We start from the raw sequence: 24,214 nt of genomic DNA, 5'->3' as shown, positions 1-24,214 counted from the left end.
TAGGTTTATACCCACACGGGAATCTCATTCCGTGACGACTGGTGTTAGCCAGTAGACATCTATGGCAGAGTGTTGGTTAATCTAATATTAATTTATTGATATAACTAATACGCGAGCCGTATACTCTTCACTGACATTACAGAGACCCTTGGAGTTGCAACGCATAAATTATTCACTTTATGCGTGCTGTTATGTAGCCTAGGAATGACAGTCGTCAGAATCCAAGACCCGACATGTGTTGTGAGCATCTGTGTGTATGAAATATTCAACGTGAACGCCTGGGAAACTTGATTGGATTAACGAAAAGATTCTGGTGATGTTAAAGGCAAAATGGTTGTGTAAAATATACAATTGTTTTACTGACAATCAGTGATGACATCAGCACCCGCCATTCACACAGTGAGTACACATTTGTACCCCAAACCTTTACGTACACCGTCCAAACGTTATGCCAGTGCACAGTTCTCTGTCGAAAGGAGTGAAGACACCTCTACAGAACTAATGCCATCGATAGGGCTCACCTATTAGCGAACACCTGGTATCATCACTATTAGACAGCAATTCACTAACACATGCTTAGGATATGGAAAAAATCATACAGTGGTCTCGGGTTTTAACAGAGCTTTGAGATAAATATGGGAAGCGTTTGACCACATCTGCTAGGAAATTAGGTTTATTAAGAATATTTTCAGAAATAATACGAATTTATTGAGTGAGTGAGTGAGTTTAGTTTTACGCCACACTCAGCAATATTCCAGCTATATGGCGGAGGTCTGTAAATAATCGAGTCTGGACCAGACAATCCAGTGATCAACAACATGAGCATCGATCTGCGCTATTGGGAACCGATGACATGTGTCAACCAAGTCAGCAAGTCTGACCACCCGATCCCGTTAGTCGCCTTTTACGACAAGCGTAGTCGCCTTTCATGGCAAACATGGGTTGCTGAAGGCCTATTCTACCCCGGGACCTTCACGGGTCACGAATATATCGAGAAAACTATGTTAGGAAGCACACGTCCATAGATGTGTGTAGATACCATGGTGATCAGAAACGACAAAGTGTATACACATATCCTCAACAATATACAGCGCGGTTTTACTACAGTTGGTACTTCCTGATTAACTATCTACAACCTGATTAAGTTCGGTGGGGCTGTTTTCCAAAGCGCCTTAATATCGTCTCGTCTACTAAAACGCTGCTTCTCGACACGTGCCTATTACGTATGTGCCAAGGCTCCACACACCGTCATTTCTTTATCTATCTCGCTTCAAAAACAGCCCTCCCACACATAGTGGTTATTGGTTTTGTGTCACATACATGAGGTATACTGACAACCTTCATTCCAGTGGATCTATTTCAGCCGACACTTATATTAACAGTTCCATTTGGGAACAAGACAGGGTAATCAAGCTTCCTTGGGACTTGTATTCTTGCAGAAAATCTAACTGATAATATAACAAACCCCGAAAAATCTTGTGTAAGTCCAGCAGTGACTTGTGCCTTTAAGACCATCTGATTTAAGTACACCCTTGCCTTAATCATATTTTACTTTGATTCAGCTTCTCACTGCAATTGGTGTGTAATCTGATAACAGGTGCCCCTCACGGAGAGGTGTTTACCATCAAGAATGTATAATCATTACGCACAATGAGACCAAGTCTCTCCAAACACCACTGATCGACTATTCCAGGCACGCCAATTCCAGCACCACCTACATACAATAGTTGTTAAACCAATTATCAGGTTTAACAAGATTTTTCAACCACCTTGAGCGTTCTCGCCTAATACGCAAATAACGGCTCTAGGTTCCGTCATCGACGACACCCATCTCTGCAGCGGCAGCCTCGGCGCTGTCCTGAATATTAAAACAATTAGCCCGCACAGCGCTCGGGACACATGAACGAGAAATGCTAAATTTGACAACAATTGGCTTTTGGTGAATTAGATCTGTGCGACAATATTGACGGTAAGGGTCTGGGTTGCCTCAAATTTGCCACGAGGATAGGTCGATTTAGAAGGGGAGGAATACCAGATGACTCCTTGTTGTATGGCGGCGCGGTTAATCAGGCGTTGTGGGCATGTAATAGCCCCATGAAACAAACGAGTGTATGTTGAACCCCTATGAACACAACCTTCGTTACTTCAACATCATTGTATTGGCACTTATACCTAAGAATGCCAGGCTGATCGTTATCTCAATATCCTTGTATTGCCATTGGTACCTGAGGGTGCCAGGCTGGTCGTTATCTCGACATCCCTGTATTGCCACTGGTACCTCAGAGCGCCTGTACTATACCTCTGCATCACCAATATTCAAATCAGTGGGTCGCGACAGGGACAGTTATAGTACATATATACAATACCGCAGCTGAAGTATTCTAAATGTAGTCCAGGGCCTAGATTTTCGAAGTTCTCTTAGCGCTGAGATAATCATAGTGACATACATTACCATTAGCTTACAACTGTCTTAGCGCTAAAAAAAACTTCGAAAATCTAGGCTCTGATTGACAAATGTCTTGAATAACGAAATTCGGTGAATGCATTTTATCCACCTTATTTCATATTAGTCTTCCACCCTCTACAAACTCACCCACAGTGCCTGAAACTCGGACATACGGTTTAATTGTACTTTAAAGCATATGGATGCCAACCATTGCCAACATTTGTTAAAGTCAAAGAGCTTTTGCCTTGAATGCTTAAAACGAGTAGAGGGTGGTCTGCATTACATCATTCCTGAATATTTCTGAAACCATGCTTCATATTCCACGGAATGAAAATCCAATAAAACCATCAAAAGTATGAAATATTCCAGCTATATAACGAAGGCTTGAAAATACCCGAGTCTGGAAAACCGTGTGATTTATATCATAATACATATACACTACATGTACTGTTTTTGTTGCTGTTGAGTTTATCAGACTGTAGGGTAGCCAAGTGTTTAGAGCGTTCGCTCGTCACGCTGAAGACCCGGGGTACATAAACATAGCACCATGCGCGGTTGGCGAGCTGGCTAAAGCGCCAGGCTAGTGATCCAGCGAGGTTGAGGATCTAGCTCACCTGTGCAAACCTTGGAGTCAAATTTGTGTCACAATTCCTAGTGAGTAATACACAACCCTGGGCACCTAAAACAACCCACGAATCCGTTGGTAGAGCACGAGATGATAACTACGTCAACACGTGCAAACACCTAGTTACGGGCACAGCAAGGTGCAGTGGACATGGACAAAAGTACACTGACTGTGAATCGGGTACCTCCTTGGGAACAGGGAGCCACAATAAACTCAGCGCTCCCAGGGAGTTGAGATTGATAATACGGTGTGACGTTGAGATTGACATCCAGTGATAGACGGAAACAAATACCAGCGTCTTGAGCAAGTACTAGTTGCATGGATATGTGCGCTATATAAATACCCTATAATAATGATAATAATTAAAGATACATACACAAATTGTAGATACTGGTTCATGTCAATATTACATAAAGATGGCAACTCCTTGTTAAACATGTCTAGATACATTGCTAATATGATCCTTGAGTAATGTACAGCATCAAAAAGTTTCTTAATTACATATTTCTCAAAATACACTTGTTCTCATCTGAATTTCAGTTAACCCGACTTTCACCGTTCGAAATGACATAGATCTTAAATCATGCTGAAATGTCCCGTACTATTTAACGACATTACAAATAGAATGAAGTGATTGATGTTATGAGGCAATGTACCTGAAGAGATGAAGTGAGCTGTTAGTGAGCGATATTTAGACGCATGCCACAACGACTGGGTATAACATGCTGAAATGTCTCGTAGTATTTAACGACAGTACAAATAGAATGAAGTCATTGATGTTATGAGGCAATGTACCTGAAGAGATGAAGTGAGCTATAAGTGAGCGATATTTAGACGTATGCCACAACCGTACAGGCATCTCCAGTGGCACTAAGAACAGTGTATAATTTTTACCACAGCCAACTGTACCTGGTGAATTGAGGCGTAAAGTGAATCCTCTCCTTATAAGCCGTTGAAAAAGCCTACAAAAGTCCACAATGGTTTCGAAGGCTCACGATTCTGGTGTGGGCTTTCAAGATTATTCTACACTATTCTCAGCGCCACTAAAGATGCCTGTAAGGCCGCATGCGTCGAGTATGATGACTATACCCTACCCGCCTAGCTACAGTTTGGATTGCTGTTACTGAAAGAAGAGGTGGACATAACCATCACTGACTATATCTATAATTACTGCTCTTGAAGAACACTGCCTCTGAATTCGCAAAGCCGAATTGTGTACTACCACAGAGATACATTTGTTCTGAATTTGATTTGTGGACATATGTTGACAACAAAATGCCACACTCATCTCTGCTTCCATTGATTACACGCAATGTCAACTTAAAAATTTCAAATGAAGTGTCAAGCCATTTCATCTAATTTCACATAAGACTTCTTGTAAGGCAGTTCAATTCTCCATTAGGTCGCACACGATAATATCCCGGCTATATGGTGACAGTCTGTAAATGATCGAGTCTGGATGAGACAATCCAGTGATCAAGAGCTTCGAATTCCGACTTCGATACGATGATATGTGTCGGCCTGTGAGCCTGACCATCCGTTAGTCGCCTGTTATGACGAACATGGGGTATTGATGTCTAATCATTATTCTTACCCGGATCTTCGCGGGTTTCCCAAATGTAAATATCACAGATAATGTTTAAAAGTGACGTGTTTGCCAAAACCCTGACTCTATGCCTGTTGCAAATAAATAAGGAGTCTTTTATGAAGCAACTGAGTTTATATCGACATTCGTATAAATGTCAGCATCCCTGGTTACAGCTGTTACAGCATACGGTATTAAAAGCCTTGACCCAACAAGACGAGAGAAAGTTTGGAGAGCTACCGACCTTCATTCGTTCTTCCTCTTCCAAACATCCGGTTTTTCCGGCTGTTATTCAAGAGCTATTCCCGGTTCGATCTGCCGGACTCTGTGTCGGGACTTGACGAGCGAGGCAATTATAGCAAAACATAATACGATCATATCTTGCCTTTCACCAATCGACTTGTGGACAACCTAGTGTAAACAACCCTTCCCCAATTCCTCCAGGTCGATAGCCAAGCATAGATACAGTGATCGGGCAATCAGAAAAGACGATATCTTTCGCTAATATTTATTTATGAATTCAATGCCACCAGAAGATGCGACCGTATCCAGCCCAATTACCATTTCATAAGAATCGAGTGAATTACATTCAGCAATATCTTCACAAGGACCTGTTGGATTTAAAAATTACTGTTGTCATGTCAACGGGGCAAAAACTCACACGCTTCCGTAATTTGATTGCAGTAGAATATTTCGGAAGTTCGTGAAGATTTGCTTTTTCGATGAGTTTGAAACGTCGTTGCTGGATTTTTGAACTCAGGGTTTTATGCTTTCATTGTAACTTTTTGTTCAATCTTCTTCCTGTAAGAAGCCCTTTCCGGCCATGATCAATCATTCACTCGTATTTGCATTATCTTTAAAGCTTGATTACAGCTCCAAGGCCTATTAGAAATGACTTAAGGCGGTGTAGAGGAAACAAAGAGCAGTGACCGTTTCGTATAAACGATAAAACTCTGCTCTACGTAAAAACTACCGGGAACTGATGGAGCTGGTGGGAAGCAGACAATACTCTGAAGCATCCTTCAGTTCTTCATGCAGCGCAATTTGTGTTGAGATGTTTAAGAGGATCTAAGTCGATAAAACAAACACTGGTCAGAGTGAATTACCGCAAAAGAGATTCCTCTTTGCTTTCAGGACACAAACAACTCGTTGCCAACAAACAACAGATAGAATAATGGGGAAAGAATTTGCAAAGTGGTCCGTTGTTATTTTTGACTGTCGATATATCTGGATTAATATCTTATCATTGTTTGACACATAAACATCAATTGCTGTACGAGACAGCGATGTACAAATGCATTACAAGAATAATGTTGGGGTTCTTCGAAATAGATTCATGCTGCATTCGTATGTGAAGTTTTATCATGAAATCGGTAGTTTTTGTCAGTAATGGATGTTTTGATTTTTTAATGTGAAACTGTAAACAAACGTTGTTGGGTAATGATATGGTCATACATGTGTGTGAAATCCCTGGGGATTTGTACTGCAGACGGAACAATAGTTCCTGAAATAAGGCCGCTTTACGATCTGCGATGAAGTCGAGAATGGAACTACACAACACTTTGCGAATTGGAACTGCTACATCCCTGGCGCTCAAACACCGTAGCTGATAGCTTAAAATGTCACTTCCACATACCTTGAGGAGCGACTGGGGAACATTTCAAGGCACATTAGTCTGAATTCTGATATGTCCTGGCTGTAATTACTTCCACATTAAGTGAATCCCTCCAAGGAGGCCGCCATTACGAAATGCATGCTTCATTTAGCTTCCGGCAGAAATTCTGTGACTTTACCAGCTCCGCTGCAATCTGTTTACAAAAACTGCATCCTGGGGAACATTTCTCAGTTGACAGAACTTTGCCATCAGCGGAATGACTTTTTGAGATGTGCCGGCCAAATTTTACATCCCAGGGGACCGGACGCGGGGACAAGATGGCTCCCCTGGTACTTCCGGTTCGAAGCCGCCGGCAGATTGCTGCGCATGGGCAGACACGGTGGGCATGGATTTTCGATTAGCAGTATCTTTCGTTGATGAGAGCGCTCTGTTGGAATCCCATATGTTCAAACAGGACATGACACTACGCTTTTAGGCTTTTCACATTCTTGTTTGAAGTACATAACATATTTGTGAAGATAGAAATTACATGAGCAACGAGTGATCTGCGCGAATCTAATCATTGCAAATAACACTTGACACACTGCACTTTCGGCTATTGTCACAAGGTGCTGAATGGTGTCAGCGATAAAAAATAGGTTATTCTCGTAAAAAAGCATTTTCATCAACGATGCAAAATTACATTGATTTCCCAAGATCTTTCTGTCCAGATTGCATTTATTTCTCTACCCTATACGTGTTCAAGTCTGGTTAGGAATATCTTGTGCCTGCTGGGAATTCTAATAACAGAACCCTCCTCAAAGCAGACATTCCTGCGTAAAACGTACTTTCCCTATGGAACATTCAACGCAGTCACATAGCGCAATCAAGAACCTTGGGAATCTTTAAACGACGCCTTTGTGTCCAGAATGAGATATATAAGATACAGAGAATACAGAAAAAAGTCCGCCAATCCAGACTACGTTTATCCAGAAACCTCTCATTCAGGATATTTATTACCGGGAGTGTTTCTACACAAAGTGACATAATTTTGTATAAATGGTCATTAATCAGGACATTTGGTAATCCGGACTATGTCTTTCGGAATTTGTTATAAAGAGTGTTATCATGTTTCTTTCCCCCGTGATTATCGTGAATGTGACCTGCTCGGGATAATCAAATCCAAGGTCAACATTATACCGCTGCCTTTGTCTCTCGCGACTATGGGTCTCTTTGGATGGGCCTGAATGTCATCTTCTGGAATGCCCTATTGTCTGCAACTCTGTGTGATACATATGCATCAAAGCATAACTCAATAAGAGGGACTGTATGTGTCTTCTTCGTCGCTGGTTAAACAGCCAAGGGTGAAATGTGTGTAAATTGCCAATATTTTCTGGGTATTTATACAATATACGTTTTGCTTCAATTACACCAGTAGTCGCCTCTGGGTCAGTGTTTTAAGGCTCCATTCGCCCTGTGAAAGTGCATTTCTTTCACAGCGTAAATCCACCCTAGACTGATGTCGGGGGTGAAACAATGCTACAGGGCGCCATAACTTGCCGTCCTTTTGACTGTAAATTCACCATAGAATACACCTTGGTCTGTCAGCTTCAAACTCGGACTTACAGGCATCACTAGGTTATTAAACGTGGTGTACCCCTTCCATTATGCTATATGCGTGAATGGGTAACTATGGTTTTAAGCCGCTTTAGCAATACTCCAGCAATATCACTGCGGGGGACACCAGAAATGGGCTTCACACATTGTACCCATGTGTGAAATCGAACACGAGACGTAGGTGTGACGAGCGAACGCTTTAACCGCCAGGATACCCCGCCGCCCCTCATTCATATGAAAACAACAAATGGTGCTAGTTTGCTCGAGTCAGTTTTCTACCTATTTGATATCTGTCTGTAACGAAACAGGAGAGGCAATCCAGTGGTTAATATCATGAGCATCGATCCAGGCAGGTAGGATACAATGACATCCATCAACCATGTCTTATGGATGTGAGGAATTAAATTGAGTATAACCTAGTGGTTAAAGCGTTCACTCATCACTAAGAAGGCCCGTGTTCGATTCTGCACGCGAGTATTGGTGGAACATTGCTAAGAGCAGCGTAAAAAAAGCACCTCACTCCCACATGCAGCTGTCTTTTACCAAACCCATTCACCCACTTGATCAGAATAAAATTTAAAAATTTGCTTTCGGTTTTAGCAAAAATCACCAAGTAATTATATTTCGATGATTTTGACCTGAGTTTGATCTAACACGTATGGCCTCTTACAAGACAGGAATGCGTAATTTGTGCTGTAAGATCTACACCGTGAAGGAAGAGATAAAACAAAAATGATGTGTTTTATTATTGCCCGTACAAGTCATCAGTCTAACGATATTGGTATTATTTTCCCCAAAATACAACACTTTGTGATATTAACCAATAATATCCTCATACATATTCATAGACCCTTTGACTGAAACAAATCATATGTTGCGACCCTCGTAATTAATCATACATTAGCACTCACGAATGGAATTTTCGGTTTGATGGAAAACTGTTATAAAGAAAGACCATTTGTCGACCCTTTGACATCGAAAAATGACTCACGGCCTCTATGACTAAACTTTCACAGTTCTTCTCATTTCTGAGCGACTTAGTGCTCAAATGCAACTATGAAAGAGAGTATTTCCCCTTTACTCTTTGTCTCCTTGTGTATTAATCCTGCTTGGGGAAGACCTCTTACAATAAAAAGACAGAATTGCAGGAATAACGGATCCGTATAATGACAAAAGACATTAAAAGAAGCTATTTGCCCCGCTGCCTAATCGAACATGTGTTTGTATAAACATACTTAAGCAACAGAGCGGGGATATAAATCGTATAACGGTATTAGGCAGTCTGGTGGATAAAGACGATGATAACCCACGACGTCTGATTGGGAGACGTTGAAACTGACACCATGCTTCATAGCGTTCAGTGGGGAGCAGTGAGGATTATTATGGATTCTTGGGAGATAGAGAAGTGTGGTATTTGGCGCTGGGTGTGAGTGAAAGGCGTTGGTTTACTGACGCTTTGAAGAGGATAACGTTTGTATCTGGGAGTGTCACCCTTATGGAGTGTTTGAATGAGTGAGTTAACATATTACGTTGTGGTGTGGTTTTTGTGTGTGTGTGTGCGTGTGTGCGTGCGCGCGCGTGAGTGTATGTAGGTGGGGAATGGAAGCCTTTGGTGAAATATACTGCACAGATCATTATCTTAGTCAGGAGTAATCCTGGATTCGAACTTTCAATCATCGGATACTGGCGAATGTAAGGGAGGCAATTTGTGCATAAAACTGACCACTGACTCAATGACGGCGTATCTGTCATAGTGTAATGTGGATTGGTGTAGTTTGAATTGAGTGAGTGGGTGAGTGAGTGAGTGAGTGAGTCGATATGGTATAAGGTGCCCTCATACGGTTCATAAAAATATCAAAATACACCCTGGATCAGTTCCAGTGTATTGCTTAGCCAGTTGGGTGGATTAGCTTAGTAGCGTTCCCTCGTTTCACCGATGCCCCACATTATCACACTGTGTGAAGCCCATTTCTGGTGTCCCTGCCATGATATTGCTCGAATATTGCTAGCAGCGACGTAAAACCACACTCACTCGCCATTAGACAGCTACACTATGGCTGCGCGTTCATTATTACTGTTCTATACGTCGAGCGTGAAGTTCTCAAACTAAAAACAGAGAGAATCCGAAAACTGATTACAGTTCAGTAAAAAGCCATCTCTCCAAATAGGTTTTATGGAGGAATAGTTCCACAAACTAATGGCTGATGTGTATGAGGCAACAGGCCCTCAATATTCCACAATGGCAAAATGAACAGTTTAAGCATGGTCGCAGCTCTCTGGAAGGTGACCGTCGGTCAAGAAGACCTTCTGGTGTCATTAAAGATTTGATTGCAGGATTTCAGGCTTTAATCATGACTGATCGCCGAGTACAAGTGGGGCAGTTTGCTCCAGAGTGTGATATTACTGACAGAAGTGTTTGCTTAATAATCCACGAAAAGTCCAAGGTCTCGGCAAGATGGGGACCTCGAAACATTAAAACCAACAAATGGCACCAACGACCAATAAATCCAATTGAGCGCTGCCAAGAGCATTCAACGCCGATGGAGATAAGTGTAATTTCAGGTGAACAAATGACTAGTCTTTCCATTTCATCATCATCATCATCATCATCATCATCATCATCATCGTCGTCGTCGTCGTCACAACTCAACACACCATTACCTGTGAGAATGACGGAAATATCCGGAATGTATGTTAAAATACCGGTTTTTGATCAGCGTATCGCAACAGGTATCGTTTTCATGTCTGAACCGATAAATACTAGTAAACCGGTTATATTGCGGGTGCCACCGGTAGTGCTGAATACACTCGCGTTTTCGTGAACACCTGATGTTATCAGTGTTTGATAAAACTGAAGTACACATGCTTATGAAGTAGTTTGAATGGTGCAGCGTCTCTGCCTTTGGAACAGATTTCATGTAGAGGAGGAGGAGGAGGAGGAGGAGGAGGAGGAGGAGGAGGAGGAGGAGGAGGAGGAGTGAGGTTAGTTTTCCACCGCTTTTAGCGATATTCCACTAACACCACGACGGGGACACCAGAAATAGGCTACACATATTGCACCCTGTGAGGAATTGAATCCGGGTCTTTAGCATGTCGAATGCACGCAACTACAAAGCTACTTTTACCGCCTGAATTTATTCGCACTCTGTTATTGAGGGTGAAACATGGGGTCATCGTCGGGATGACGTCACCAAATCCGAGTACATGCAGACCTAGGAAGCTTTGAAATCATCCATCGCCTGGCAAGATAATGACAAAGATATTTTAAGATTCAAGGGCCGTTTAACTTGTTGATTATAAACCAGCTAAAACTACAATCATAGGAATTTAATGTTTTATGCTGAGTTGATGACAAAACTAAGAGCTGCAATTAAGAAAAAAGAAAAGGGAAACATAACTACTTGAGTTCCACGTATCGACTACAATACACAGATACACATATTCTGCATTTCAGACCTGTGAAGGTTCCAGGGTAAAATAGGCCTTCAGCAACCCATGTTTGCCATAAAAGGCGACTATGCTTGTCGTAAAAGGCGACTAACGAGAACGTGGTCAGGCTCGCTGACTTGGTTGACACAATCATGTCATCGGTTCCCAATTGCGCAGATCGATGTTCATGTTGTTAATCACTGGATTGTCTGGTACAGAATCGATTATTTACAGACCGCCGCCATGTAGCTGGAATATTGCTGAGTGCGGCGTAAAACTAAACTCACTCACTGCATTTCCAATACAATACTACGGTCACGTGTTGTGCTTTTCCACTACAATACCACAATCACGTGTTGTGCGTTTCCACTACAATACCACAATCACGTGTTCTGCGTTTCCACTACAATACCACAATCGTGTGTTCTGCGTTTCGACTACAACACACCCATACACGTGTTCCGTAAACCGGAAGAACGGTTATCAGATCGAACCTGTCTTTAATTCGATAGCTTGTTCTTTAAAGATGTTTTAAACCGCCAGTACAATACATTATACATAAAACAAAATTTCAGATTTGTTCCATAAACCGAAAGAACGGTTATCAGATCGAATCTGTCTTTAACTCGATAGCTTGTTCTTCGAAGATGTTTTAAACCGCCAGTACATACATTATATATAAAACAAAATTTCAAATGGTCACGTTCTGTAATTCAGTAAACGACATTGTGCATTCATGAGATGTTTGACAGGGCAGTTCGCCACAATATTTGATAATCCTGCCACTCACATTTGATACACCAGTCATTGATAGTCCTGTCTGTATCACAATAAGTGTTCCCTGTCAGTCACACATTTGAAACCCATACCAGTCACACATGTGATACCACTGTCGGTCACACTGCCAGTCAGACATTTATTGCCCCTGTCATTAACACATTTGATACTTTTGTCACTCAAACAATGCGTAACCTATGTCAGTCATACATCTGATACTCCTTTCACTCCAGTGATTGATATTCATGTCACTGAGACATTTGATACTCTTGTCAGTAACGTGGTAGATACTCCTGCTCTTATGTCTCTTACAGGATTGATACTCATCTCAGTCACACATATGATACTTATGTCAGTCATACAATGTGTAAACTCACATCAGTCAGACATTTGATACCCCTGTCAGTCACAGGATTGGTACTCCTGTCACTCAGACATTTGATACCCCTGTCAGTCACAGGATTGGTACTCCTGTCACTCAGACATTTGATACCCCTGTCAGTCACAGGCCTGATGCTCATGTCAGTCACACAATGTTTAAACTCATATCAGCCAGACCCGATACCCCTGTCAATCAAAGGATTGGTACTCCTGTCGGTCAGACATTTGATACTCCTGTCACTAACATGATTGATGCACATATCAGTCGCACAATGTGAAAACTGATATCACTGAGACATTTGATATCCATGTCAAGAGGATATTTGACACTCCTGTCATTCACAGATTTTCTAGTTCCCATTCTGCACCTACAGAATGTCAAACCGATAACGACATAATCGATCTGTAGAAAGAAAGAGACAACATGGTACTCCATGTCCCTCACCGCCTCCAAGTTGTCTCCGAACAAACACTACAGCAAGACGAAGCACCGTCTACACACCACCATCAGACGGATTTCCGGGGTGTTAAATACATACTTGAACACAGACGAAGCTGATTGGGAACTCAAAAACAGCGTCTTTGACATCGGTATCATACACGACGTGATTGGCTTCGTCTCGTGGTTACAACTGCGGCAGCGGTTAGCCTCGTCGATGCAAACGTGTCCCTCCCGATGGTTGTATAACATTGGTGAATGTACCGAGGTGAATCTCTAAGTATCGATCTCTTTGATGAGTGTTTGTGTCTGGTCACCACTTCTAAGGTCGTTTGTTGTAGATTGGTATCATTAGGTCATTTTGTGGCCAACTGTTGGATATAAGCACTTGTGGATGAATGGTTGAATTGGATGTTTATCTTGAATTCTGTGAGAAAATATGTCTTAACACTTATACAGCAGAATTTCGGCTCCATGCTTTCATTTAGTTCTTCTAACAAGAGCGATGTCGCTGCAAATTGCATGCACTCCCACGTGTCGAACGTGTTATTAATGTGAAATAACATGTGTGTAGAAATACAGTTATGTGTTTATAGGACAAGATCTTAGAGCGCTCAGGGAAATCAAAACGTCAATTATATTTTTGATAAACGAATGGCTACTAATAGACATTGTGGTCTGGGTTGGTGACAAAGTTGGACCACCGATTTTTATACATATGCTGCTTCTGAGGATGGTGAAGTTGCCTTGTGGTTAAAGCGTCGTTCGTCACACCAAAGATCCGGGTTCGACTCCCCATATAGGAACATTGCATTAAATCCATTTCTGGTGTGCACCAGCTTTGATATTGCTGGAATATTGCTAAAACTAAACTCACTCAGTCTCCTCGTACTCCTCTCTTTTCCATGATTCTTTGTGCTGATCAACCTTTATTTGAAGCCCTCTATATATTGGTAGTAACATTTGATTGATATAAGAGATCATTGTTACACTGGATGTAATCAATCAAACGATGATCCGTTGATGGTCATGGCGACTCCACATTCCCAGACTTCCGTCTGTACAGAGATAGTTGCTGCAGAACTCACGAACCATGTCCTCGATGGGTCATTGTGCCACAGGAGGAGGATCATGGAGTTCTGACAAACCCCTGAGGATATTTTCTGAAGATGACCTAGCAGCAAGGAAGCCTTTCTGGTACATTAACTTCAAATCAATTTACAACGGGATGATGCAAGTGGTATTTCAGACATGGTCACCCACTCATGACTGTCTGAACTTCAAACAGAATTGCTTCACCCTGGTGAGCTTATATACTGTAATAACAATAATAACCCATTATCATTTGCCATCTCATCAAGTTATCCTTCGTGTCGTAACCTCTATATTGCCTAATGTAAAGGAAATAGATGAGAAATGCATCATCTATAGATTTATTGCGCTTGAGGTGGATGAATTCAATAATTTGTGTAGACATATTCAGCTCACCCAGGAACAGTTGCAGGTCAGTGAGTACGTAGGAATGAATGTCGCTACAAACACCACTGCAGTCACACCACGACTGTGTAAAGCAGGCTTAAAAACCACATCTACAGTATGCAAACCGACACTGATTGCACGCAGGAGACCGAGAAAAACGACCCAGGCAGATTCGCCACAGTAGGTCAGTGGGTTTGAGTGTCTAAGGGTGAAGATATACAGCAGCAGTTCTGTGGGGATTACGTATATCACCTCTGAGGCACCCTCATCTTGAACATCAGCAGAGCTGTCCAAAGATCATCAGGCGAGACAACAGATCTAGTCAAGACCACGGAGTACAAGAGGACATGGTATAGGAATAGGATCTCCATGGACATACAAGTATGAAGCAAATACTGTCATTGAAGTCTCACAAAATCCATCAATGTATTATCTAAAAGGTAACTGCATCATGTGAAGACCATCTATGGAGTATTGCATCATGTGAAGACCATCTATGAAGTACCGCATCATGCGAAGACCATCTATAGAGTATTGCATCATGTGAAGACCATCTATGAAGTACCGCATCATGTGAAGACCATCTATGGAGTACCGCATCATGTGAAGACCATCTGTGGACTACCGCATCATGTGAAGACCATCTATGGAGTACCGCATCATGTGAAGACCATCTATGGAGTACGGCATCATGTGAAGGCTATCTATGAAGTACCGCATCATGTGATGACCATCTATGAAGTACCGCATCATGTGAAGACCATCTATGGAGTACCGCATCATGTGAAGACCATCTGTGGAGTACCTCATCATATGAAGACCACCTATAGAGTATCGCATCATGTGAAGACCATCTATGGAGTACCGCATCATGTAAAGACCATCTATAGATATCATATCCAAACCCAAAACCACATAGGGGCGGTGGAGTAGCCTAGTGGTTCAGTGTTCGCTCGTCACCCCAAGAGCCTGGGTTCGATTCCCCACATGGGTACACTATGTGAAGCCATTTTCTGTGTCCCCTGCCATGGTAGTGCTAAGAGCTGCGTAAAAGTAAGCTCCCTCACTCAGCACCGCTTATGTAATAAATAGCGTGATCTAGATTATTATGCATTTGGGCATGAAGACCTTGCAAACATGTACAGTGTTTTATTAGAGTTTTTTTATGTGTATATTTCCAACATTTTCACATAAAACCCCACAAACACCACCACGGTAAGTACGACAATGTCAAGCGTTTTTTATGAAAAAAAACACACACGCGCGCGCACACGCACGCACACGCGCGCGCACGCAGGCAGGCAGGCACGCACGCAGGCACGTACGTACACACACATTCGCCCGTACATCTGTCATTGTTATCAGTTTGTATATATTAGTTAAGACCAATCAGTAACATTGACAGAAACACACACACACCCTTACCCCAACAGAAAATAAAGCAAACAAAGCAACAAAGCCAAGTATTTTATCTTGGTGATAAGAAAGATGTGGTCAACGTCACATAACGTGTACGCAGACAGAGAGAGAACTGCATTCAACATAATCTAATGTATCTAATTTTACAAATCCGGCTAAGGAGGACCGCGATATGGTAACGAGCATCTAGAGAGTACATAAATCTCCCATAAACCACATAGAGAGAATACGGACATCATCCTAACCATCTTGGGAATACTCTAATCTGGACAAGAGCATCTAGAAAATTCATAGATCTACTCAGGATGGCCAGGATTCCTGTAATGGTCACTGTCTTGGCGGCCATTATCTGATCAGGACATCCAACACAAAGTCCGATCCCTTACTCCACAGACTATCAAAGCGAAGTATACCTAGGCTTTCAGTACTTAAATTGATATGTCTCGGAAGAGAAATACAATAAAAGATGACAGGCTCTGTCTAGATATGTAATTGCTTTGGTCTGAAATACTCACCCACGGCGATGTTGTAGACACAATATTACTTAATGGAGGTGTATTTTAAAGCCACATTGATGGAGTGAGTAGCAATGCTGTTGTCCCCAAAGGTTTCTGTATCGTTAAATATATTACTTGGCTTACACGCTTCCAAACATTGACCAATAAAGAAAAACACATATTTCCCTTCTTAGACTTAAAAGGAAGCAAGGAAGCTTTCTGATTAATTTTCCAAACGTAGTGTTTTGTGTTGACGTCTTTCTCGAGTTTAGTTAAGTTAACTGTAGATACTCTCATGTATTTCTTGACTCGTGCATGCTTTCTCAGATATCAGTAGGTTCAACCCGGAAACGATATCTGACTTTCTAAATGACGTTGTGCATTAATATCTCACCAACTGTGTCTGTTATGCATGCATTTAGTGACTGTAAAGAGCCTGTTGAGATTTTGGTATTACAACTAAAGAGTCAATTCCTCATAAATCGGGAGCACTTAAAGGATATCCGGTTACGTTGAGGAAGATGGTGTATGAAGTCAAAGTACGACTGGAGGGTCTAACATAAGATAAGGATATGTTGTAAATCTGCATTGATGAGGGTAAAAAGCTTACATTTGGTAAGAATACACGTTTTAATTGAAAACGGTCCTCAAACAATGACACGATTGTTGTAAAAATGTTACCTGTACATTCTCAAGTTGAAAGTAAAATGTTAACTAGAATGTAGACGTGAAACGAACAAACATCAAAGCAATGTGATATGATTAACAACTGTATACCAAATATAATGCAAATCAGTACAAAGCTATTACAATAACAATAAAACATAAAATGTCAGTACAATTTCAAAGCAATCATATCCATAAAGACAATTATGATAATACTCACCTAGTTGCATCAATCAATGTTCGAGTTTAAAAAATGGGCTGAGAATTTAGGGTCAGAATACGCGTTGGTCTTCATGCAATTTAAGATGCATTGGGAGACGAGAGGAAAGATTTAGGTGTCGTTATCTTTACTTAAGAGAGAGAATTCAGAGGTTTCTCCAACTCTCTGTAGTACCTTCCAGAAATCTGTCTAAATATAGCACGAGTCTAATTCCCAACTGCCTCTCACTGACTATCCATATGTGTTCTTGGGTCATTGCTATACGGAAAACAATACAACTACATAAGAAAGCTCAGTGCGATAAATCATCTGATACAACATGAACACCATTGTGCATGTTTGCAGGGTTAGCTGTGTTTGGGGGCTTGTCACCGCTTTTATTGTTATGTAACGGTTTCGGGCATGTGACTGCATCTGAGTGCATCATGCAAAGTCGTGTTGATTCATAGAGAATTTCCAAAGTGATGACAAAGTTCAGCACACCAAAACGTGTTGGCTATTAATTAGAGATAAAGAACTACAAGGCAAACAGGATACAAAGCCTAACTAATTAACTAATTCCTGCCAGGCAGAAAATAATTAACTGACTCGAAAAATGAACGGGAGGCTGTCAATGCCATCGACCAATGTAAACATGTAAGATGAAGCAGTTACTGTCAGCAGTATGAAAGAATGATCAGCCTTTAGATTCTTAACAATTTTCTCCGTTCGGCCGCCATCCACGCATGGTAAACATTTACAAAAGCGGCTATGACCGATGAGATATTCTTGGTTTTATTGACACTGCATTGAATCGTCCAGCCAGTTATGCGTATCCGTTAGTCACAGTGGACTCTACAAAACGACATTGTGCATTCCAAACAGGTAGTGTGGACAATTAGGATTTCGTACTCTACAAGCATGCATACACGAGACACATGTCCTTGAGTAACATGTCCCCAACTCTCTCTCTCTTTTTCTCTCTCGCTCTCTCACCCCTCCTCTCTCTCTCGTATGCCATACTTTGAAATTTCATTGCAGTGCTAAGGGTATTCATGAATAGCTGTTGCATGCCATGCATATTATTAGACAGTGTTTGGTATGTATTTTCATTATTTACATAGAATAAGAAGTTTTGGTGAAAAACTTTCATGATTATTACATTGATGCTATTATAACTGACTCAATCAAACGATGATCAGATCCGTTGAATGTCATGGTAGCTCTACATTCCCAGACTTCCGTCTGTACAGAGATAGTTGCTGCAGAACTTACGAACCATGTCCTCGATGGGTCATTGTGCCACAGGAGGAGGATCATGGAGTTCAGGCGAACCCCTGAGGATATTTTCTGAAGATGACCTAGCAGCAAGGAAGCCTTTCTGGTACATTAACTGCAAATCAATTTACAACGGGATGATGCAAGTGGTATTTCAGACATGGTCACCCACTCATGACTGTCTGAACTTCAAACAGAATTGCTTCACCCTGGTGAGCTTATATACTGTAATAACAATAATAACCCATTATCATTTGCCATCTCACCAAGTTATCCTTCGTGTCGTAACCTCTACATTACCTGGTGTATAGAAAGCAGCCGGGAAATTCCTAACCTATTGGTAGATGAATTCAATAATCTTTGTAAAAAGCATATGTATACACATCCGTTATTACAAGTCCACTTCTATACTGACAATGAAACGTCCTTGCTGGCCACATTCTTGTTGACGACACGCATTCACAGCCCAATTTGCCTTTAAAAGAAGAATGGGGTACAATGTGTTTGTCTCATCACAGTGAGTGTCAGGCGTGCTGATTAAGGATTAATTCTTCATGGCTGGTTTGTTCCGTTCCTGTTATCTGTGACAGCAAATTACACTCTTGTCGTATACACCCTTTCCCTAACAAACAACAGATTATCCAGATCTGTTCATGTAAGTTTTGATGTAAGCCGTGTTAACGTTAGCGTTAGGCTTGACCCACCTGGGGGCAGCAAGGGTCATCTTGGTACAAAGCAAGTTTAGCCAAGCCAACGACCCTTTCGAAAATCGATATACGACAGTTACTCCCTGGTTAAATACATATGCCTGGGAAGCACCCCCATGTCACGTTTTTATTACCAACACAGACTGAATGTTATCAAGCGAGTCTTGGGGGATACATGATATAGTACACATAACGGATTAAGACCATGTGTACAATTACAACACCTGTAAGCATGAAGATCCCGCATAAGGTAGCCACATCATGTCAAGACAAGCTGTGCAAGACATACATCTATTCATGACACCGATGACACATGGGGACAGCATTTAAAAGTACAAACCTATCTCAAGGAAACCAAGTACTCAGTACGCAGATCCTGTGGTCCTGCCTGGATATACAAGCATCAGGTCAATACCAAACTGATCATTACAGTGATCTATTTAAGAACGCAAGTAAAGTGTAGGCTCTTACATGCAGTAAAGACCATTTGAATAGGAACATGATATCAGCAGAGCATATAGATTTAGTTATGATCATGTAAACATCCGAGTCTATATCCTTTCCAAACCCAACACCACATTAAGACTGTACAGATCGATCCAGATTATTGAGTACATACCTCGAGTATAACGACCTTGCAAATATGTACTTTAGTGACACTGTGTTATATACATTTTGTCGTTCTTTTACTGTCAGAGTAAGTGAGTGAGTGCGTGAGTGCGTGAGTGCGTGAGTGAGTTACGTAGGTTTTACGCTGCTTTTATCAGCTTTCATGCCATTTCACGACAGAAATGGACACGGGGTCTACAGCGTGACGAGCGAAGGTTTTAACCACCATACTATCCCAGTTTACTCCCAGAAAAAAGGCTGAACATATATGCATACCAGTTAACAGCAGTGACAGAAATACACTGGATATTGGTTCTCGTGTTTATGTATATAGATTTCCCACTTGTCCACACACACTTCAAACAACCCCTCTCTAATCCAACCCCACATTAACAAGGCCAAGTATATTATTTTTTACATACATCGTCCGAAATTATAAGGACGAATTCAAGGCCTCCTAACGAGCAATGATTGCACGCAGACTTCTCAAAATCAAGCTAAAGATGACCAAGATGTGGTCACGAGCATCTTGAGTGTACATGAATCTCTCATAAACCACACAGAGTGAATACGGACCTCGTCCACGTCATCTTGAGAGTACACTCATCTGGAAAAGAGCATCCAGAAGATTCATAGATCTACTCAGATTGTCCACCATTCTTCTAATGGTCACTGTCCTGGAGGTATTTATCTGATCAGGACATTCAACATAAAGCCCGATCCCTTACTCCACAGACTATCAAAATGAAGTACTAGTAGTTTAGTATACCCAGACTTTCAGTATTTAAATTGATATGTCCCGGTAGAGAAGTACACTATAGGATGACATGCTCTGTCTAGATATGTAATTGCTTCGGTCTGAATTACGGCGATGTTGAAGACGCAAGACGTGTGTATTACTTTATACATGTGTATTTTAAAGCCTTAGTGACGGAACGAGTACACATCTGTTGTCCCCAAAGGTTCCTGTATCGGTAAAAATATTACTTGGCTTCCACACTTCGAAACATTGATAAATAAAAAACTCTTAATAGACCTCTCGTTAAACGTACACTGTAGTGACTGTGTCGAACCTGTTGCGATTTTGTAGCATTACTACACGAGAGAATTCCAGGCCATCTAAATAGGCCCAGAAAGGACTACAAGCAACATTTTTACAAATCCGGTTAAAGAGGACCAAGAAATAGTCACGAGCATCTGGAGTGTACATACATCTTTCATAAACCACATCCAAATCATCTTCGGAATACTCTGATCTGAACATGAGCATCCAAAAATTCATAGATCTACTCAGGATGACCAGGATTCCAGTAATGGTCACTGTCTTGGTGGCCATTGTTTGATCAGGACGTTCAACACGAAGCCCTTACTCCACAGACAAACAAAGTGAAATGTATCTGGGTTTTCAGCATTTAAATTGATATGTCTCGGAAGAGAAATACAATAAAAGATGACAGGCTCTGTCTAGATATGTAATTGCTTTGGTCTGGAATATTCGCTCCCAGCGATGTTGAAGACACAATATTTCTCTATGGAGGTGTATTTTAAAGCTATATTGATGGAGTGAGTAGCAATACCGTGGTCCCCAAAGGTTTCTGTATCGTTAAATATATTACTTGGCTTACACGCTTCGAAACACTGACCAAAAAATAAAAACATTAAAAGCTCATATTTCTCTTATAGTCTTGAAAGGACGCAAGAAAGCGTTCTTATCAATTTTCCAATGGTACTGTTTTGTGTTGAAGTCTTTCTCTCTCGAGTTCATTTACGTGTGGATAATCTAATGCGTTTCTTGTCTGGTGCATGCTTTCTCAGATAACATTTTACCCGTAGGTTCAAGTAGCTAAACAAAATGTTACTGAACTTGTTGCAATTGTATTAAGTGTCTGTAGACTGTGTCTGTCTAGTGGGATTCAGGCGGTGTTACCTTCAGTCCTTCTGCAAATCAGGACCAGTAGTCAGGTTTCGTTGATGAAGCATGCAGTCAAACAGCCAGAAGATACCTATGCGAGACTGTTACTTATATGTTTTATTGATTTGATTAAATGAATACAGCAAAGAGGGCTCGGGTGATTCTGCCACAGTCAAGCTAGTTCAAAAATCAGTATCAATTCAGGGCCCATGTAAACTATACAAGCAACGAATGGGGTTTCTCTTAGCAATATATGTCCAGTCGAATCCACCATGAACTTTTCAAAATATATGTGGACTACCCAGGACTGCAGCCTTCGGTTGAGTGTCAAGAGTATCAAGGCTGTGTTCCTGGTAGCAAACACGGGTACTATTCTAATTTCAGTCAACTCACTGGGAGCTAAAAAACTAACCCTGAAGCTACCACTACTGCAGGTCCACTATTAAACATTCTCGATGTAAGCGTGCAAGCTTTTTTTTCTAAAGATTATATTAGAAAAAAAGCACCGAACAACCACAAACAGGAGGTGAAAAAAGTCAAATAACGCTGACTCATTTGCAGTGAATCATGTACATGCCATCCTAAGCCTTTGGTTACTTGCTGGAAGCCTGATAGCAAATTATAAATCATTTTAAGTAATAATGTAAAAGAGCAAGCATAACACCGTCCTCCTCAAGTGGTCCAAACGCAGACTAAAGCAGAGACAACGGAAAGCATATTGCGAATTATGGACCAGCAACTAATGTTTCCACCAATACTCTCACCGGTAAACTAATTCAAACACTCTTTGATCTTTTCTCAACCCAAACCTGTTAATTCCTCGTGCGTGGAGGTGCTGTCCTCTTCCCAACGGGAAGCGTTATTGAATTTTGTGGATCTTCGATTTTTCTATTCGACCGAGTGTCAAAATTGATAAGCCTAATCTGGGATAAATGTTACAATTTTCGATTTTCTGGTGAGTGTTCGTGAAGGCCTGTCCGACTTGGTGGAGTCAAGTCATGTCTTAAGAGAATTGTGAACAAATTCAGTATGATATGCTCTGCAGACAAAGCTGATTTACAGGGCTTGCTTTCATGTATTTAGAATGAGGTGGGCGATGAAAGGTTTCCAGAATATTTTATGCAATTATTCAAGCTTAATTTATTTCAATGTTTTCTTTATGCAGGAACCCAAATGGAATTGTGAAGGACTGTCTTTCATTAAAAAAACGCTTCTGTGGTTGGGCAGTGTTAGGTTTCAGGTAATTCTTTGTCGTTTACCACTGATGTAGGAACAAATCTTTTGAAGACAGTTGACGTTTTATACTTTTACAAACGGTACAATAATTCAAAACCTGACTGTGCGGTAACTACAATGAAATTGCGATTGTGTGGAGAGATTCGTTGTCCACAGACTTAGTTTCATATGCGTAAAACATTTCCTCGTCTTTTCTTTTATGTTTTCAGTCATATTTCATATTTGAGCCCTAACAAATGAAATAAATTACCATCTCGAGCGCGGTATGAGTAGTTAGTGGTGAAAGTATTTGTATGTATTCATTAGCATAGATGCTGTTTTTCCCGTGGATAATTTCAACCAGCCATGCGGACATGGAAATTGTGAAAAAAGATTCTACACAAAAAAAACGGGAATCAGGTCATAAAAAAACTGTCAACATTTCTAATATCATTCACAGCACATTTAATAACTTATTAAGTCTGCTTCAGCGATAATTAAACCATCTAACTTGACCGCTGATTGGACTTTGTACTCAACATCTGGACGTGATGACCACCATCTCACCTTCTATTCCCATCACACACGCTTACCTTAATGAGTTTCATAATAAGCGAGGGACGAAGCGAGAGCCCTGAGGAACCCCACTGCTAATTTGAAGACTCGCTATCAGCCCTAGCACGGAAATTTCTATGGATCTCATTCAGTAAATTCAATATTGACCATCTTCGCCATATGAGGCTCTATCAAACCAATTGAATCAACACTGGTTTAGGACTGTGGTCGTGTTCCACCGTAACAAGCATTTCCAGATTTGCCCACCAAATTTGATGTTCTCAAACAATCATTATAGGAAATGAACATTTAGGTGTGTGAAATACATAACGAAGTAGTATTCGCGAGGTGTCTCTCAAAAAGACTGATTTAGTTCAATACCATGGTGAGGAGGGTGCAGAATGGCATTACCAAAAATATCGAACTCGGTTCTCACTTACGTGAATAACTGTTCAGTAGGGTCCAAACCTCTCAGGTCGCGACATTTAATTTCCATCATCAGATAGTACAATAAAGAAACAACTTGCAATGTAATTGTGACTGAAATCCTGGGACAACCCGGGATGGATTTCTTCCACGCTATCTTTTTGAAATATGGAGAGCTTATTTCAGAGGAAATGTAAGTGTACGATAAGGAGCTGTAGTGCACAAAGTGATCAGTAATTGATTCTGTGAAAAAATCCATTACAGGTTGCTTACTAATTAATCTCGCACAAAGTAATAATACAGTTATATGACGATATGTAAATTATCGAGTCTGGACCAGACAATCCAGTGACTGACAT

Source organism: Haliotis asinina, chromosome 9 (assembly GCF_037392515.1).
Source record: "Haliotis asinina isolate JCU_RB_2024 chromosome 9, JCU_Hal_asi_v2, whole genome shotgun sequence".
NCBI lineage: Eukaryota > Metazoa > Mollusca > Gastropoda > Lepetellida > Haliotidae > Haliotis > Haliotis asinina.
The sequence above is the reverse complement of the archived record's forward strand: the minus strand, read 5'-3'. Positions refer to the sequence as shown.